This window comes from Phasianus colchicus, chromosome 1 (genome assembly GCF_987193195.1).
Source record: "Phasianus colchicus chromosome 1, bPhaCol1.hap1.1, whole genome shotgun sequence".
In the NCBI taxonomy this organism is placed as follows: domain Eukaryota; kingdom Metazoa; phylum Chordata; class Aves; order Galliformes; family Phasianidae; genus Phasianus; species Phasianus colchicus.
Window position 1 is genome coordinate 11,329,086 of NC_143436.1, and position 21,034 is coordinate 11,350,119.

The 21,034-nt window shown below is 38.9% G+C and overlaps 1 long non-coding RNA gene across 1 annotated transcript in view; it reads right to left on the reverse strand.

Annotated features, from left to right (window-relative positions):
• The window catches only part of LOC149919394 (uncharacterized), a 52,259-nt gene that overhangs the window by 19,797 nt on the left and 11,428 nt on the right, over positions 1–21,034 (reverse strand). The window lies entirely within an intron of this gene.

Here is a 21,034-nt window from a genome sequence, read left to right on the forward strand (position 1 = left end):
GTGGAAGTGGTCACAGATATGTCATCTCATACCTTTATGGAAAAACAGCACTGTTTGGCATTCCTGTCTGTCTTCAAGAAGACTAATTAACACATTAATGATGATAACAGACTCTGATTTCCTTTGGGCTTACAAAAGAGTCAAAAGGAAAGTCAGTGTATTTCATGTATTATTATTTTCCTTTTGCTGAATGTCCATAATGAAATGCAAAGACATACATATGTGTGTGACAATTTGAATATAGATCGTATGTAATTAAATTAAAACTTTTCTTTGACATTTGTCTTGCAAATATTTGTTTTCTTTATTAAAAGAAAAGAAAGAAAGAAACTGTAAAGAATGTGTTTTTGCCTTTAATACCTCTTAAATGTGTAGTACTTTCTTACACACATATGTCTGTATATTTAGTCTAATTTCATTTTCATCATGGATTTCCTATAATAAATCCTACATGTAGGACTTACTGTAAAAGATTTTTTCTTTCTGAGATCATTATTTCAAAGTATGTAATGGAGTTAGGCCCAGTTCTGTTGAGCTTACATTTGCACACATTTATAATTATCCTCTCAATCACAAATATACATACATGTGTCTGCACGTTCTTGACTGTATGGATTACAAATTTTAACAGATCTTTCAGGTTATGTACGAGTTCTACATATTTCATTATTGCACACTGTAAAATATTTGCCTATATCCATTATCTATAGTGCTTGTTGGAATGTCTTTCCTTTAAAAGGATGTTACTATTTTAAATACTTTATATATTTTCAGCAGGAGAAAAGTTACAACTTACTTTTAGAAAATGCAGTTAAAGACAACAGATATGAAAGTTTTCTAGGACAAGTAAATGTCAAACTTTTATTTTCTTTATTATATCGTTTATAATTGGGCATTACCCAATACAAAGTTTAAATAGTAAGCATGTTCTTAGTTTATATATTAATAAAATATAAAGTCTTCATGATTTAATTAATTAGGGGTTAATATTTTGATTTATCCTTTGAGTACAAAGTTTACAAAATCCACAAGAGTTTATTATCTCAGTTTAATTGCATTCTGCACAACTATATTTAAAACTGTGTAAAACAAACTGGAAACAGAATAAAGTCTTCAACAAGTTCATAATAAAAAAAAAAGAAAACCTCAATCCTAAGTAAGTGTGCTCATCAGGCAATTTTTAAATCTTGTTTTGTCTGGAACAAGAATGTACACTGCAGTAGAGTGTCAATTATTTCCATGTCATGTTGAAACTTTTAAACCTCAGCTATTTCTTGGACTGACCTTTTTTAAAAAAAGTCACAAGATGTGGAGATTTTTAAATACAGCAAAACATTCTGTATGTATAGATATCCATTCTTATGAAGACTTTACTTTTACTGACCATAAAATCTTGATGAGTTCAGACCAATAGTAAGTGCTCAGAAATTATTTTCAGGAGGTAAATTTTCCACTAAGCTAAGGTGATTTGAAGGTATCATAGCTGAAAATTTCTTCTTTCAATGTGCTTAAGAAAAGAAAGGCATTCGCTTGAATGCAGAATTCAGTTCTACTTCTCTACTTAGGCCACACATGAGAAGAAGAATCACCCATCAAGTCCGACTGTCCTCATCATTAATATTTTCCGTGGTAGATGTGCTCTGTCTCTGATATGCCATCAAACCAGTTCAGTTCATTTATTAGATATGAACTGGTTTAGGGGTGTAAAATCTGCCTAGGGGTAAAGGTCTTATGACAGAATTGGCAGTTCCAGCTTCTAAGGCGCCAAAGGTATGAGTTTAAATTTTGCTCTGAACTTGCACTTACACCTCAGCTATATCAGGTTATTGAGAAGGAGTCAAAGGTGATGCTAACCACATCAATCTTTGTTTTCCCATGTCTGTATGAATATGGTGCTCCATATCCAACTATCTTGGTTTGGTACACACTCCATCCCAGAATGGCCTTTGCTTTCTTTTTTGAGACAGCATAAAGGATGGAGTTGGATTTAGGATGAAGTGGGGAGCATACTCATGGGTGTTTCAGATTTCTTCATAGGCATTTGCTATGGTGCAATATAACAAGGACTCACATTGAATTGTTCTCACAAATAGTCCATGCCTCCAATGGAACATTTTGGAGCAGCCTTGGACCTCTTTTGCTTCTACCAGCATGGAGACATGATACATTTCTTCTTTTAAATCTATCCCAATAAGAAGTCAGATGAATTGTGAATTGAAGGCCTCAAGACTGCCTCCGCCCGGAAGGACAGAAGGGTGGTTGTCATAGGTGACTCCCTGCTGAGAGGAACGGAAGGCCCTATATGTCGGCCTGACCCTACCCGTAGGGAGGTGTGCTGCCTCCCTGGGGCAAGGGTCAGGGACATTGCTAGGAAACTTCCTGGTCTGATTGGCCCTTCTGATTATTACCCATTATTGATAGTTCAGGCTGGCAGCGATGAAGTCGCTGAGAGAAGCCTGAGGTCTATCAAGGAAGACTTCAGAGGACTGGGGCGGGTAGTTGAAGGAACGGGTGTGCAGGTGGTTTTTTCTTCCCTACCTTCAGTGGCAGGGAAGGATACAGAGAGCATCCAAAAAACCCGCCTCATAAATAAATGGCTAAGAAGTTGGTGCAAGCACAGGAACTTCGGTTTTTTTGACCACGGGGCAATTTACTCTGCGCCTGGCATGATGGCTGCAGATGGAAGTAGCCTGTCTCCAAGGGGTAAGAGGATCCTAGCCCAGGAACTGGCAGGGCTCATTGAAAGGTGTTTAAACTAGGTATGAAGGGGGAAGGGGACAGAATGAGGGCCACTGGGATTGAGCGGGTAGTTCGTGGCTCAAAATGGAGTTCGATGGGTGAAAAGGGTGGAGTTCAAAGGGATGGAGAGAGGCAGGGGGGTGCTGCTTCCCTAAAGTGTCTATACACTAATGCGCGCAGCATGGGAAATAAACAGGAAGAGTTGGAGATCTGTGTGCGGTCGCAAGGCCATGATCTCATTGCGATCACGGAGACGTGGTGGGACAGCTCGCATGACTGGAATGTTGTCATGGAGGGCTATGTGCTTTTTAGGAAAGATCGGCTGGTGAGGCGGGGTGGTGGAGTTGCTCTTTATGTGAGAGAGCAGCTAGAATGTATTGAACTCCACCTGGGGGAGGGTGATGTAGCAGTGGAGAGCTTGTGGGTGAGAATCAAGGGGCAGGCTGGTATGGGTGACACCGTTGTGGGTGTGTACTACAGGCCCCCTGATCAGGAAGAGGAGGTTGACGAGGCCTTCCACAAGCAACTGAAAGTAGCGTCACAATCCCAGGCACTAGTGCTTATGGGGGACTTCAATTATCCAGATATTTGCTGGAAAAGCAACGTGGCCAGGCACGCACGGTCCAGACGGTTCCTGCAATGTGTCGAAGACAACTTTCTGATGCAGATGGTGGAGGAACCAACGAGGGGAGGGGTGTTACTGGACCTTATTCTCACAAATAAGGACGGGTTTGTTAAGGAAGTAAAAGTTGGGGGTAGCTTGGGTTGTAGTGACCACGAGATGGTGGAGTTCAAGATCTTGAGTGGAAGGTGCAAAGCAAAAAGTAGGATTGCTACCCTGGACTTTAGGAGAGCCAACTTTGATCTCTTCCGGGACCTACTTGGAGCTATCCCGTGGGCTAGGGTGTTAGAAGGTAAGGGGGCCTGTGAGAGCTGGTTGGCATTTAAACAGCTCTTCTTCCAAGCCCAGGATCGGTGCGTCCCTGTGAGCAAGAAATCAGGAAAGGGTGGCAGGAGACCTGTGTGGATGAGCAAGGAGCTCATGCACAAACTCAAAGGGAAAAAGAAGGTCCATGAAATGTGGAAAAAGGGTCTGACCACTCGGGAAGAATATAGAAATGTTGTCAGGGCCTGCAGGGATGCGACGAGGAAGGCTAAAGCCCACCTGGAATTGAATCTAGCAAAGGTGGTAAAGGATAATAAAAAAGGTTTTTTTAAGTATGTTAACAGTAAAAGGAAGACTAGGGAGAATGTAGGTCCCCTACTAAGTGAGGGGGGTGTTCTGGTAACGGGGGATGCTGAGAAGGCGGAGATACTGAACGCCTTCTTTGCTTCTGTCTTCAGTGAAAAAGCTCCCCCTCGGGAATCCCAGGCCCTGGTGGTTAGTGAGAAGGTCTGGGGAATGGAAGACTTCCCTTTAGTCAGGGAAGAGGCGGTCCGAGAGCGCCTAGGCAACACCAATGTTCATAAATCCATGGGACCCGATGGGGTGCATCCACGGGTGCTGAGGGAGCTGGCAGAGGTGATTGCTGAACCGCTCTCTATCATCTTTGAGAGGTCTTGGAGAATGGGGGAGGTGCCTGAAGACTGGAGGATAGCCAATGTCACTCCGGTCTTCAAAAAGGGCAAGAAGGAAGATCCAGGTAATTACAGGCCAGTCAGCCTCACCTCTGTCCCTGGAAAGGTGATGGAACAGATTGTGCTGGATGCCATCTCCAGACAACTGGAAGAAAAGGAGGTTATCAGGAGTAGTCAGCACGGGTTCACCAGGGGGAGGTCGTGCTTGACCAACCTGGTAGCCTTCTATGATGTTGTCACTGGCTGGGTGGATGGGGGGAGAGCAGTGGATGTAGTCTACCTTGATTTCAGCAAGGCATTTGACACTGTCTCCCACGACATCCTTATAACGAAGCTGAGGAAGTGCGGGATAGATGAGTGGACAGTGAGGTGGGTTGAGAACTGGCTGACTGGCAGAGCACAGAGGGTTGTCATTGGCGGTGCAGAGTCTGGTTGGAGACCTGTAACCAGCGGTGTTCCCCAGGGGTCGGTGCTGGGACCGGTCCTGTTCAACATCTTCATCAATGACCTTGATGAGGGGGTAGTGGCCACCCTCAGCAAGTTTGCTGATGATACGAAGTTGGGAGGATTGGCTGACACGCCCGAAGGCTGTGCTGCCATTCAGCGAGACCTGGACAGGCTGGAGAGCTGGGCAGTAAGGAACCAGATGAAGTTTAACAAAAGCAAGTGTAGAGTCTTGCACCTAGGGAGGAATAATTCCATGCACCGGTACAGGTTGGGGGATGACCTGCTGGAGAGGAGCTCTGCAGAGAGGGACCTGGGTGTCCTGGTGGACGACAGGTTGGCCATGAGCCAGCAGTGTGCCCTTGTGGCCAAAAAGGCCGATGGTATTCTGGGGTGCATTAAAAGGAGCGTGGCCAGCAGGTCGAGGGAGGTTATCCTCCCCCTCTACTCTGCCCTGGTAAGGCCTCATCTGGAGTACTGTGTCCAGTTCTGGGCTCCCCAGTACAAAAAAGACAGGGATCTCTTGGAAAGAGTCCAGCGGAGAGCCACAAAGATGGTGAAGGGCCTGGAGCATCTCCCCTATGAGGAAAGGCTAAGTGAGCTGGGTCTGTTTAGCCTTGAGAAGAGAAGACTGAGAGGGGACCTGATCCAGGTCTATAAATATCTAAGGTGTGGGGGGCAAAGTGGCGAGGCCAGACTCTTTTCAGCAGTGTGCAGAGACAGGACAAGGGGAAATGGCCAGAAGCTGGAGCATAGGAAGTTCCGCACCAATGTGCGCAAGAACTTCTTTACGGTGAGGGTGACGGAGCACTGGAACAGGCTGCCCAGGGAGGTTGTGGAGTCTCCTTCTCTGGAGATATTCAAGACCCGCCTGGACGCCTACCTGTGCGACCTGGTGTAGGGATCCTGCTTTGGCAGGGGGGTTGGACTCGATGATCTCTGGAGGTCCCTTCCAACCCCTACGATTCTGTGATTCTGTGATTCTGTGAATTTGGGATTTTTCTTTCTCTCTTCTCAGAAATTTCTCCCTTTTTCTCCTCCACTGTGCCCCTCTGTTGCAGCAAAGGGGAAAGCTTAAAAAATCCTCATAACATCTGCTGGAGATAGACAAAGCAGAGATAATTCTATGCCTTTCAAGATTTCAATCCATATTAAGGATTACTTATGATGTTTCTTACAGGTTTGCATTGCTAATGATTGATAGCAACACGGAAAACACATGAGTTCAGAATGAAAAAATTAGTCTATGATGAGGAAATTGTTTATACAATCTGAAACTGACAATCTAAATTTAAACGTGCTCTTTAAATATATCCTCTCTACCTCTCCTTTGCAAATGCTGTAAATGTGTCACTTCTGTTTTCTGTAGTTTCAGACTCTTCATATCTCCTAATAGAGTCTGATGGAAGTATTTCACTAGCTCTTTTCCCTTTTTCATCATATCCAATGAGGTAGGGTTATAAAACCAGGGCAGCACTGAAAATCTGCAATTTTCACCATTATATCTTTTGCCAATTTTCACTTCTGCTCTCAATTTATTCCACACAGCTTATTTTAATAATAACAACAAAGCTTGTGATATGCACAGTAAGGCTTTTTAAAACCCCTTTTAAAGAAGTAGGCTAAAAATTTCCAAAGGCAGCTTTTAATTCTTGTTGCATTGGTGATTTAAGCATCTAAATTAAGACAAGTGAGGGCTTATTTTAGAGATGCTGAGCATCAGCAACTCTGAGTTCTAGAGCTTTAAAGCTCAGCACAGTCAAAGGATCAAGCAGGCACATACAAGAAACTCCAAATCGGACAGTATTTTTGGAAAAATTAGCCGTGTTTCTTAAGGGTAAAATCTCAGCCTTTCAAAGTCAATTACAAATCTCCCAATGACTTCAATAGGCTAGGATTTCACCCTTTATATTTTATAGGAAAAACAAGCAACATCATACAGAAGTTTCTCTTTTATGATTTTCTTGATGTTTGCTCAACCCTGGCTTCCCTTTAGGTAGGAAAAATCATGGTTTTAATTTAAACTCCATAAAAACAAATAAACAGTAGCTTAATTACAAGGGTGGATGGGATGTTTCACAATGCTTAAGCTAATGTAGTAAAACACCAAGTTTGAAAAAACATTTTTAAAGTTCAGAAAACTTCAAACTGTAGTGTGTTTTCTCCTCCCTGTTCCCAACAATGCTGGAGTTGCTAATTTTACAGCACAAATGAAAAACTGATGACAATTTCTAGTAAAGTAAGTTCCATTTATTTTGGCAAATGCCAGTGGTAGCACTATAGGATAATACTTTTAGCTGCTTTATCTGGGTCACTTTTTAGTGCTTTAATGTATACCTTAACATATACCTTTGTACCACTTCTATGATCATTTCAGTCACTGGAGTAAGATCATTTGAAGTTCTTAGAAGTCTTATGCCTGCATAAAACACATCTCTGTGCCTATAACTGACCACAGTATGACAGTGATTTATAAATCACCTTTAGTGGGTGCCATCCTTAAATATTTTACAACTGATGATTTAGAAGTAGAAAGCAATTGGCAATAGAAAAACTGAAATAGAAACACTGTATAGTTTTTGAATAGTTTGCTTGTCCTTGAGTCACCCCGTTCATGTGAAAATGGACAATGTGCTAAACAGACCTTTAATCCCATGAAATTCTAAGTAAGATTTAACTATTATCTTTTACACCTATGACACATCAAAAAAAATTATGGTCCTGTCAGTTCCAAACTTGAACTTTAGCTCCAACCCTTCCTCTCACCTATTTCTTCAGGTATATGCAAGAAAAGAATAGGTCATAATAGTGTTTATTAGCACACGCAAAAAAACATTCTTTATTTTACATATGTACATGTCCCATTGATACTGATTTATTTTCTATAAGAAGATTAGACAGAAAAAGGACTCATCTGATTGTTTTCCAACCATACCATTTGAGAGCTAAGATAGAGGCAAGAACACTGTAGGTACATACATGAACTTCCTTTACATGGAACGAGAGCATGAAAAAAAAAAAAAAAAAAAGATTATGAAAAAGAACATGTTCTATCAGCTCTTATTTAGACGAGTTGAATGGAGATCACTTTTTTTTTATTTTTATCTTTTTTTTTTTTTTAAATCTTTTTAAGAATCTGTTTCTTCTTCTGCCTAATGGTCAGAAATTTGGGATAGACTTCCCTCTTTCCTGCAGGAGTTAGTGTTTTGGGTGATCACACTACAGTTTTTGAATTTCCCTTGGTGCACCAATACCAGTAGCTGGACAATCAGAGGACATACTTCCTAATCAGATCATTTGTCTGCTGAGCTAAGAAGCCTACTTAGAGTACAACTGTCCTTTATGGGAAGAATGGAAAATAATATTTTTTTTTGCTTCTTCATTTCAGTAATTTGTTGTTTTCATGTATGTTGGTGAAGTTTGCGTTCATGAAGGGCAGGTCCTGCTTGACCAACCTGATCTTCTATAATCTAGAGATTCATGTGGTGGATAAGGGAAGGGATGTTGATGTGGTCTACCCTGCATTCAGCAAAGCTTTCGAAACCATCTCCCATGGTATTCTCCTGGAGAGGCTGGCAGCTTTGGCATGGACAAATACACTCTTTGCTGGGTAAAGAACTGTCGGAGGGTCAGGCCCAGAAAGTGATGGTAAATGGAGTTAAATCCAGCTGGTGACCAGTTATGAGTTGTGTTCCCCATGGGTTGGTACTTTGGCCTGTTCTCTTCAATATCTTTATTGATGACCTGGATGAGGGGATTGACTACACCCTCAGTAAGTTTGCAGATGACACCAAGTTGGCAGGAAGTGTCGATCTGCCTGGGGGTAGGAAGGGCCTACAGAAGGAGTTGGACAGGCTGGATTGCTGGGCTGAAGCCAATGGGATGAGGTTCAACAAAACCAAGTGCACTTTGGCCACAGCAACCCCAAGCAGTGTTACAGGCTTGAGGAAGAGTGGTGGAAGACTGTCGTACGTTGTGTTGAGGGACATGGCTTTGTGAGAACTATTGGTTGAAATGGATGATCTTGAATTTTTTTTCCATTCTTGGTGATTCTATGATTCTATGACTCTAAGTTTTCTGTGACTGAATGGCTTCATTTGTGGAGATACAGAAAACTGACAACCTCTAATCATCTACCCCAAAGCACAGCAATGTACTCCATTGTAATCTACAGACTAATTTTAGAAAATTGACTAGCAAAGAAAAAAGTATCAAGCATGGAATACTTTTTCCTTGCCATATGGCTAGAGGTCATGTTTTCATCCAGTTTCAAAATGCTCTTTTGCAAAGCAAGCTTATTGCCATTCAATATTAATAAAGGTGGTTCACTGCATTTTATCTGCATTTGCTTTTGGACACTTTAGGCTTGTTTCCAGGATTTTAAAAGCCTCCTAATATATAGAAAGAATTCTTACCTACCTCTTGTCACTTCTTTCTATGCAATGTGTTTAGAAAATATGCTACACTAGTCTACTTTACCTTTTGCCTAGCAGTACTCCTGAGGCATCATTCTGATATCAAGGGAAAATTGAAAGGCCTTAAATCTGATCTCTCAGACAGCTGTGCTAATTCAACTGAAGGGTCTACAACAGGAGATGGAGAGAAATCTATAAAATATTTGGATGACATTTAAAAAAAGAGATAGGATGTTTTCTTGTTAACCTTTAGAGCAGCCCATTACATAAATTGTGACAATGTACTTGGATTAAATGAAACTGCATTCAGGCTTAGCTCTAGATTTATCACTCCAGCAAATGAATTCTACTGTAAATCTGACAATATATCTTCTAAAGAATGCTGTTTATCTCACTGGGGAAGCAGAGTGCTGATAAATAAGGATCACAGTCTTTTGGATGAAACATTGTAAAGATGGATTAAAAAGAAAATTTGATAACATTGGTTTCCTTCTGCAGTGTCAGAATTTTCCATGGTAAATATCTAATTAAAATTGAAGATTTCTTATAGCATTTCCATAATGTTAGAACATGATAAACATAAACATGATAAACAAAAGTATCTAATGTTGCCTATGTTAATTCCAATTACTTATGAAAATAATTCACACACAATTTAATGATGAGTGGTTGATTAGTGGTAGCTTTGATTTCTAGTCACCTTCTTGTCATCTCTCTGAATGAATAAGTATCACCAATTTACATCTACAAGAGAAAGCTGAGGGCAAAACGTCACTGACATTATAAATTTTTTGATTTTAAGTTTTCCTAAAATTAAAATTATTTCAATGCAATTTTTGAATTTATCAGTTACTACAACTAAATCCTGGACCAGTTTCTAAGTGGTGAGAATTTTTTTTGTATTTTTTGAACTGAGTAATTGTACAATATAAGAAGCTGAGATATAGCACTCTTACAGAAATTTGAAATGCTTTTGCACATACAAGGGCTGTTCCAAAAGTAATGCTTCCTATATTAATATCTTGATCCATTATGTTAGAGAGGTATGCTGGTAGTATGGTAGTAGACATTTATCCTTCCTGCCAATATTTCATTATATTTTGTTGCAGTGCCACACATGCAAGTGCATAAAAAGCAAAGATGTGCCACTGAATTCCTCCATGAGGAAAAGATTGCACCCAATGACTTCCATTAACACTAGCTCAACCTTTATGGAGACCAAACAGTGGATGTGAGCACAGTGAGGTGGTGGGTGGTGCATTTCAGCTGTAGGGACAGTAATGTGAAAGACAAGCCATGTTCCAGATGGCTATGCAGATATTTATGGGCATGGCATGCAGACTCTTCTTCATCACTGCAAAAATCCATAGTTGATGGTAGTGCTTAAGTTGAAAATAGTGTTTTGTATCTGAAAATTTGGTCTATCAAATAGGGTTATTATGGTCTTTGTGTTGGTTGCAATTTCCATGGAAACAAATAGAAGGCATTACTTTTGGAGCAATCCATGTATTTCAGGAGACAAGAGAAAAAAAAAAAAAAAACTTGAAAAGTTATTCTAGATTAACTTCTAAATAAAATGCAAGAATATGAAATACGATCAGAGGTAGTCAGTTTATAACAATTAAGTTCCTGATATTATTTCTGCAAAAATTGATTTTAAAAGATCAAAAAACTAACTGAACTAATGAACACTAACCTTGATTCCAATATGATTAGATTTTGAAATTGAAGAAGAAAATACTTTTTTTTATGTTAGTTGCTAAGCTGTGTATCCTAAACTGTGATAAGAAAAGCACTGTGAGTTGCTTAAAATTTCAAAGGCAAAATTGCACACCCATTGTAGTGTTCAACAAGAAATACTATGATGATGCAATGGTTAAAATATCAGAATTGTTATAAAGACTGTAAGTTTCAATCTGTGATTGAATTACTCATGAAAGTAAAGCCTACTTGCCTGAATAAAGCAAAGGCTAGTTCTTCCTTATAGGGTAAAATTTACTTTTAGTAAGATTTTGTTCTCTGGTGGAATTTAACATAGCTGATGAGAAAGCAGAAGTATATAATCCTACCAGTCACACACTAATTTTGTTGAAGGTTGCAGTGTTTCCTTATTTTATCTTTATTTACTGTAGAAAGTTTGTTGGGTGATGGGTGACTAATAGTTGAACATCTGGATGCAGTGACCTTTAAGAGCCTTTAGTCATTACTGTGCTCAATTAAACTCAATATCAACAGAAGTGCTTGCATTTTGACTGGAGTAGTATAAATCACTTTACGAATACATTGTGCAAACAGGGGGAAGTATTACCATTCCAGGCTCGTTCTTCTCTAAATGACTTTAGCAGGATGGGTCAGGAGCTAAGGATTTGTTTTGTTCTTCATTTCCAAAGGACAAACTTTGAGAATTAAGGAAATTAATTAATGAAGCTAACTGGACTAATGAGCTCAAGAATTTCTTTTCGTTAGGCTGGAATTTACCGAAGTTAAATGTACAAAAATTATCTGAGACTTTCATCTCATGCAGAGAGAAAAAAACAAAGAAAACCTTTTAGAGGCCTAAGTGGATAAACAACCATCTAATAAAAAGAATTAAACAGAGAGACTATTTGGAATGGAGAAAAAACTGATCATTACAGAAAGTAAAATACAAGCACAAAGTGACAATTTCAAACATCAATTTAGATTTTCCTTTGCAAAGGAAATTACAATGAGTAAAAGTCTAGTTGGAAGTCTGACTTTTGTTCAGTGAAGTGTAGAAATTAAAGACAACATGACATGGCACCAAACCCCAACATTCAATAGAGCTGGAATGAAGAAAAAGATAGGAAAAAAGTGCCACATGTGCAGTAGATTTTAACTGAAATCTAAAATCTATCATGGGCTTTGGGCCATGGGCTATGAGCAGCTGGTCTCCCTGAGGCAACTGAGAAGGGCTTCACAATAAGGATTCATCCTCCACTGCAAGGAGCAGAGCGGGCTGGGTGCAGCCAGGGGCCAGCTCTGCCCCAGGCACTGGGCAGCTCTCTGGGGATGGAAATAAGATGCTGCCCCCTGGGTTGGGGTCACATTCAGGCCCCATGACAGGAAACAGGGTCAGAGATACAGACCAGGATGCCCAGGAAGGGCTGTGGAGACAGACATGGGCCAAGACCCAGCTGGACATCAGCCAGAGTGGGGACCATGGTCAGGCAGGAAAAGTGGTGATATGGCTGGGAATGGCTTTCTGCAGCCCTGCTGGAGCAGGGACTGATGGCACTGGGGCTGGTTAGAGGTTCTGAACCAGCAGCAGTGTGTCGAAAGCCTTGGGTTTGGGCAGGACACTAGGATCTATGAGTGCACTCAGAGACCTGGCAGAGTTTCATCTGTGCTAAATACTTAAAGCAATTAGAAGCCTGTTTCTCCTATGCTCCTTTAGAATCAATGGAAGGGAAAAGCCACTGTAAACATCAGTTCAAACTCCCTAACATCTAAACTGGAATCTGAAAATTCTCATATCTCCATTGCTGACTAGGTATTTGTGCAATACCCATTTTTATGTCTTTTAGACTGAAGGCAGGGCTGATAAGCCCTAACTTTTTCATCATTCCTGTACTGAAAGACTTTCAGATTTGAATTCCTAAGAACTGCAATAATATAGTCATTCTATAAGCTCATACAGTGATGAGGCCACAAGACTCATTATTGGTTCTCCTTCTACCACATTTTCTCTTCATTGAAGTTTGTTGTCCTAGTCTGCTCCAAAGGAATCCTCTTCACAGTTAAGGTCATTTCCCAGAAGAGGATGATGCTTTTTACTTTGTCATGCTTATTGGGCTTTAGATATTAAAAAACAAAAACAAAACAAAAAACAAAAAACAAAACAAAAAAAAAAAAACAAAAAAAAAAAACAAAAAAAACTTACAGTTATCTGAAGATGGAAAATAGGGAAGAAGGGAGAAGAAGAACCAATAACAGGTAAACGTTTAGCATTTTACCATCATAAATCTTAGAAAAACTCATGATTCTTTTAATCTACCTGCAGTATTAAGCAGTATGAATGGAAATGAAAATAATCTTACATTCTACCTGCTATTCTTGCCAGTAGTAAAACAATGATAGCAAAAGAATTTAAATGCCTAAAAGGATTAAAAAAACTAAAGAAGACAACATGAATTAAATATGTGTATGCTGGCTAAATAAAAAGTGATTTGGAATTGTTGACCTCAAGCTGGAATCTCTGAAAAGAAGAATTATTTAGAAGTATGCAAAGGCTTTACAATGAAAAAGTCATGTCCCTTCAAAACTGAAACCTGACTTTCTTACAAGTATAGCTGTAGGACAATGTGCATCTGAGTAGCTTTGATGTTAATTAGACCTGATGATCATAATGTAAATGTAAGGGTTGTATTTAGCATTTCAGTTTTACATTTCTCTTCAATTGAGAAAGAAGTACTTTATCTACCCTTAGGATGTGTAGTGTCCTACAATGAGCTGGCACAGCTTTTCTGCTCCACTGCTGGTAAATGACATTTATATCTCATTTCTTCTTCATATTTCCTCTCCATTCTCTTTACAGTATTAAGAGGTTATGGTGAGCAGTTATAGCAGTGTTACAGGTTGTGTCATGATTGATAAATGGGTGAGAATTCAATGTTGGTCAAAATCTTTGATCTTGGTAGTTCATATAGACAGTGGGACTGAATGGTTTAGTAGCTCTTATATGATTTAACTTTCTGAGTATTACTGTCTGGAAAGCAGGAGCTGAGGGAAGAATGAAAGATGATTTATACCTCTCATGGAAAGAATGTTAATTTAACTGAAGGAAGTGAATGTTTCATTATTTGGATACCGTTTAATTTTATGAATTGCCTGTGAGTCATCCTTTCACGGGGAGTTTTCCCTCCATTTCATTTACAAATATATCAAGAACAATGTGTTTGTTTTTTTTTGTTTGTTTCTAAACAATTTACACAATATTTATTTGAAAAGTAGAAAACTTTTTAGATTAATTATTAATGATTTTAAAAACATTGTAAAGTGTTTATTGTGTAACATGCAGCAAAACTAACTTTTGCTATCATCTTCTATATTTGCAGAGAAACTCAAGCCAAGATTTGGATACCTGGTTAGGCATCTGTGAGGCAGAAAGCTATGTATGAGATTTGTAAGATCCTGTTACCATCATTAGACATCTGCATTCACATACTCAAATGCAAATATTAGATTCAGTTAGCTGACCAGTTTTTTAAAACTCTACTGACTCTGTTGCAAAATATTGTGTTCACATAGGTAGCTACTGTAATTCTAGATGCTGTGCAGTGTCCAAGACAGTTGTGTAGGATTAACGGACATAAAAGATTTACTGGACTAAATCTGGATTGAAATCCTGCTCATTTGCATAAATATCAGGTCTGAAATTGTGAATCATGGAACCTCCTCCAGAGGTGTTGCTGAGAAATTGAAAAGACAAAAGATTTTGGCACCTTCAAGGATTTGCTTGGTAGGTGGGATAGCCCCTGGAGGGAAGAATGGCCTAGAAACGCTGATTTCAGGGTCAGCTATTCCAAGCTGAAGAGAAGTCTATACCAGCAAGGAGGAAATCAGGCAAAAATGCCAAGAGGCTTGCACAGATGAACAAGGAGCTCCTGGCAAAACTCAAACACAAAAAGGAAACATATGGAAAGGGGAAGCCAAGACAGGCCTGTGAGGAATATAGATCCATTATCTGAGCATGTAGATGTGCAATTACAAATGGAATTGAATATGGCGAGGAATGTGAATGATAACCAGAAGGGCTTCTTAAGTTCATAAGTAAGAAAAGGAAAACAACAAAAAAAAATGGGTACATTGTTGTATTAAGTGGGAACTTGGTGACAGAGGACATGAACAAGGATAAGGTACTGAAAGCCTTTATTTCTTTGTAGAATCATTGAATCATTCAATTTGAAAAAGACCACTAAGATCATGTAGTCCAACTGCCAAACTATCACAGCCATGTTCCCTCAGTGCCATTTCTACCCTTTTATTGAAAATCACCAGAGACATTGACTCCACCACTTCCATAGACAGCCTATTCCAATGTCTTACTCTTTCAGAGAAGAAATTTGTCCTAATATCATAGAATCACAGAACGGCCTGGGTTGAAAAGGACCATAATGATCATCTAGTTTCAACCCCCTGCTATGTGCAGGGTCACCAACCACTGGACCAGGCTACCAGAGCCACATCCAGCCTGGCCTTGAATACTTCTAGGAATGGAGCATCCACAATCTCCATGGGCAACGTTTTCCAGTGTGTCACCACCCTCTGAGTGAAAAACTTCTTCCTAATATCTAACCTAAATCTCCCTTGTCTCAGTTTAAAACCATCTCTCCTTGTTCTATCACTATCCACCCATGTATCCAACCTGAATCTCCCCTGGTGCAGCTTAAGGCCATTAGTAGTTACCTGGGAGAAGAGGTGGGGACATCCCCCCACCCCCTATTCCCTGCCTAGCTACTCTACTAACTCCTTTCTTGTAGATGCAGAGAGTGGTAAGGTCTCCCCTGAGCTTCCTCTTCCCCAGATTAAAAAATCCCAGTTTTCTCAGCTGCTGCTTGTAAGACTTGTACTAGAGGCCCTTTAACAGCTTCACTGGTGTTCTTTGGAGACACTCCAGAGCCCCATTGTCTTCATCTCAGTCTTTAATAACCTTCAGGAATACTATATCCCAGATAAAGACCTGGGAAAAAGTATGAAGCAAAGAAGATTGCAACTTGGTAGAAGAGGACTAGGACAGGGAAAACTTTATAAATTCAATTTATGTAAGTCCATGTGCCCTGATGGGCTGGATTTATGAGTGCTCACTACTGTGGGTTTCATGCATTTGAGACTGAATTACGTGAGAAATCTGCTACTCTAAGGCATAGCAGATTTCAGATACATCTTCCTTTTTATCTGAAAATCTCTGGAAGAATTTCTTGTAATGGAGTGTTAGTCTAAAAATAATGATGCCTGATCTGCTTTAAGTCAGAAAGTCACAGAATTACAAGCTCTTTTCAGTGGTGTCAGCTGACAGAACAAGAAGTAGATACAAACTTAAACGGAAGATTCCATCTGAAAATCAGATGTGGAAGTGGTTTCACTCCATTCTTGTAGTATAAGCATTGGAACCATTCTTGGAGATACTCAAAACTCATTTGAGCACTGTCTTTGGCAACAAGCTCTAGGTCTCCCTGCCTGAGCATTAGAGTTAGACTAGATGTTCTTCAGAGGTCCCTTTCAAACTCAAATGGTTGAGGAAGAGAAGATTTAGGTTGGATGTTGGTTGGTTTACAGAGAGAGTGGTGAGGTACTGGAACAGGCTGCCCAGAGAGGTTGTGGATGCCCCGTCTCTAGAGGCGTTCAAGGCCAGATTGGATGGGGCCCTGGGCAGCCTGATCTAGTATTAAATGTGGAGGTTGGTGGCCCTGCATGTAGCAAGGGGGTTGGAGATTCATGATCCTTGAGATCCCTTCCAACCCTGGCCATTCTGTGATTCTGTGATTCTGTGATTCAAACATTCTGTGATTCTGTGAAAGTGACAATTTTCATTCCCATAATCTCTTTGCCATAGTTTCTTCCTATATAGAAGAGTAGTTAGAAGAAGTAACTAAAATTTTTGGAGACCTAAAATATTTCTAAGGAAGACTAAACATCTCTTTCCTTAATGTAGATGACTAATCTTACTTTTCATTTAAGAGTATTGACTGAAAACTGTTGAAATAGGTGCCTTCCAGAATTTACACTGAATAAACTACAAGCAGAAAAATTACAAGAAAATATCAAAGTGTCCATAGGACATCCATTCACATTAAAGTACTGAATAAATAATAAATACTTCACTGTTTTGTATGACTTATTTCCTTTCTGAATAAAACAATTATCAGGGAAAGCTCTGGGTATCAGAAGACATGGAATAATTTCCTGAAAACAAAACAAGTAATGAAATTCAAAGGTAGGCATTCTGGATTTCTTCAAGAATTGCAATTCTGCTTTGAGTAATCAAATCTAAGGATGCTGATTGAAGAGATAAAGGATAGAGTAACACAGATGAAGGGGTAAAAGAAATAAAAATATAATTTAAAGAGTGATACTAGAAAAAGACATGTAATAATAAGAAAAAAAAATTACAAGTATTTGTAGTTTCATATTTCTTTTTAAATTTAGGCCTCCGTAAAATGCAATTGTATGTAAAGTTAAAAAAAAAAAAGAGTCTTCAGATTGAAATCTGTTTGGAGACAGAAAGACAGAAGAGTATATTCAAGCACTTCATTGCTGAAGTTAGACCTCTACTAAAAGAAAAAGATGCAGGCAGGCTCAATGAAATATTACAGGCTTCATTTCACACATCTACTTCAACTTATTAAAAGTGGGATTTTTAATAGGTAGAAACAGGTTAGAGCTGAGTATCAGTGGCAACTTCAGTTTTTCTCAATGATCTGGATGTAGGAGAGGCCTTGCAGTGGAATCTAGACAGTTGAGCTCTGGGCAATCAGCAATGCATGAATTTCAACAGATGATGAAAAGAACTGCATCTGGGATGGAGGAACACAAGCACAGACTGAGAGATGAGTGCCTGAGAGCAGCTAACAGGAAGAAACATTGGAGTGTTGGTGACAGCTGGATTAGCACTGAGACAGTAGTGTGCCCTGACAGTCAGGATGGCAAACTGCATTTTGGGGTGCATTCAACACAGAACAGCCAGACAGTCGAAAGAGGTGATTCTCTCACTATATTTAGCACTAGTGTAGTCTCACATTGAATACTGTATGCTTCACAATATAAAAAGGATGTTAAGATAATTGAGAGCATTCGAGAGAAGGATAAAAATGCTAGTAACAGGGCTGAAAGGCATGTCCTATGAGGAGAGGGTGAGGACACATGAGTTGTCCAGGCTGGAAGAAAGGAAGCTGAGAGGTGACCTCATTGCTTTCTGCAACTCCCTGAGGAGGGGAAACGGAGAAGAAAGTGGCAGTTTCTTCTCCTTGGTAAACTGCAATAGGGCACGTGGGAATGGTGCAAAACTGCACCAGTGGATGTGCAGACAGGATATTAGGAAAAATTTCTGTACAGTGAGGGTGGTCAAAAGCTGGAACTGGCTTCCTAGTGAAGTGATTGATGCGCAGTGTCTGTTAGTGATCAAAGAGACATTTGGAGAATATTCTTAACAATATGCTTTAATTTTCTGTGAGCCCTAAAATGGTCAGACTGCTGGATTCAATGACATTTGAAGATCTCTTCAAACTGAACTATTCTGCCACAAAACAAAAATATTATTTATCTGGAATGGCTTCCTATGCAAGCATTGGGTAATCACACATTCTTGTAAATGTCTGTGGTAAATTGCTAAGGATAATAGGACTCATGTTCCCATTTACTGCATGTTTCAGCAATGATGACTATTTAGATCTTATATTTTGTGCATTTGTTATCTCCTGTCTTTTAATTTACTCTCAAGGAAAGAATGACATGTCTTTAGAAACTATGCATTTTCAGTGGTGACAATAGTAAATGAAAGATGTAAGGTGCAATGATGTATTTACCTTTGACAGCAGGATTCTCTGTTTGGATTTAACCAATTTGCTTCTCTGAAATTTGCTCATCTGAACAGCAGATGTTTGCCATATGGATCAAAACTGCAAATGAAATCACTTCCTCATGCCCATCTGATTTTCATATGCAGTCATATATCTGAATGTTTAAGTCTGTGGATCTAATGAGGGTGGTTAAGCTGAGTTGTTTGTTTATTTTCAATTCCATTTTTCCTCTTTTTTCTTTTTTTTTTTTTTCCTTCTACTAGTGTCCTTCTCTTTCAGGAAACAGAACAAAAATACAAAAACAAACAGCCAAATGCCAAAACTACAGGTGGTAGAATAGTGAAGGAGAAAAATTCTTTAATTTTAATAAAATAAACCAAATAAAATATTCCATATGAAATTCTGATTCCAAGACTGTAGAAAATACTGTATTTCTTGTACATTCTTGACTACTATCAATAAGATCAGTAAATTAAGAAAAAAATGATGATGGTTGCCTATTATAATACTAGGGCAAGTAAAATATTGTCAGAGAAGTTCCCTGTTTACTTGGTCATTATTTAAGTCTATTAAACGATACTATGCAATGTAAAGAAGAAATACACTTTCCTTTTATGGGTTATAAGCCCATGAACAAATAATTTTTTAAAATTGAAGACTCAAGAAATGCTATCAGAGCAGATTTAATCCTTTTAATGAATGAGTAAAGGCTTACAACACGCCTGGACATTATAGGTAAGGGTGGTTCCAACCAGTAACTCAAGTGTATGAAATTAAGAAATTTATTCATGGACACAACACATATCCAGATTTGCATGTCATGTTCACATGTTCCCATATGTATTCCTACACTAACAAAGCAAATCACAGAACATCACCATGATAATAAATACATTAAAATTAGGTAAAGTTTAATTGTGTATTAATTTATAACTTGAGTGCATTGTCTTCACGACCATTACACTGGTATCATTGATCTCTCGAGCTTTTGGCTCATGACTTCATAATCAGAATCATAACTACACAGGAAATAATCTTCTCTTATCATAAGCTTGTTTTTTGTTTTGTTTTGTTTTGTTTCTGTTTTGGTTTGGTTTTACACTTCTGGTTTTTTCCTGTCTTTAATGAAGTGTCAAAATCTGATATTTTGAGGAACTAACATTAAAAATGTATTGAATTGCAATAATCAAAATGATTCACTCTACTTTTTTTTTTCTGTTACACATTAACTCTGACTTTCAGTTAAAATATCTAGAAAATTCTTCAAACTGAAAAATGTCATTTTAAATTCTGATATCTGTCAAAAAGTTCAGATTGTAATATAATTTCAGAGCTCTTTAAAAATAGAATAAAGAGACTTCTGGAATGTACTTTTTCTTCAGTTTCACTTTTTGTTGTCATTCTGATTTTAAAATACATGACCTGCAAATTCCCAGTCATTTTTTAATTAATGTTGTGACTCGTGTTAGTAGATTGATGCAATATATATGTATACTACACATGTTTCCAAGAGATAATTTCTTTACTGATGTTCTTGTCATGGTTTTATGATTTTTGGTTATCAGCATTCCACATCATAACATCATGTAATGCACTGGGGGTTTGACTGTTGATGCTCAAGTTCCAAGTGCCTATCCAGAGGTGAAGAAGAACTACATTCCCCAGGGGACTTTGTGGTCAGCGAGGAGATATAACTCCTGGCAAGGTCACCTGATATTCTCTTCTTCACCTGCTCTTCTTCGCCTGCGTTCCTGCATCTGCTCTTCTCCATCTGCTTTTCTTCATTGGCTCAACTGGAATGCACCTCTCACCTCAGAGTTGTGGTGAGGCTTATCCACCTTTCAGACACACTCTCTTTCTCTCATTATATTTTGCTGATACTATATTTAGTAAATCAGTTTGTTTCACTTCAGATTGTTGCCACTGTTTTCAATTATTTTGGGGTCCCCTGTTTCCCTTTTCTGGAGGTGTGGATCCATGGTTCCCTCCTCCTTGCTAGTCACAGAACCAGGCCGAATCAGCCTGTAAACCGTTGACAGTTCTGAAAATTTAATGCATTCAGACTGTAATTTTTTAGATTTAGGAAACTAGTCCCATAAAAGGAATCAATAACCCAGATTTGGCTGCCTGTGCTACTTAGAAAAATTTTGCATGATATCTAAATTACAAATATTCTCTTAGCTACTTCTAATCATGCTGTGACATTCATATAACAGAATAGGACAATTCTGAGGTACAGTCTTCAGCTTCTGAAGAGATAGATCTGTACTAGGGAGGTGCTGTGCCTAATAATTTTAATTTAATCTCAGAAAATTATCTGAA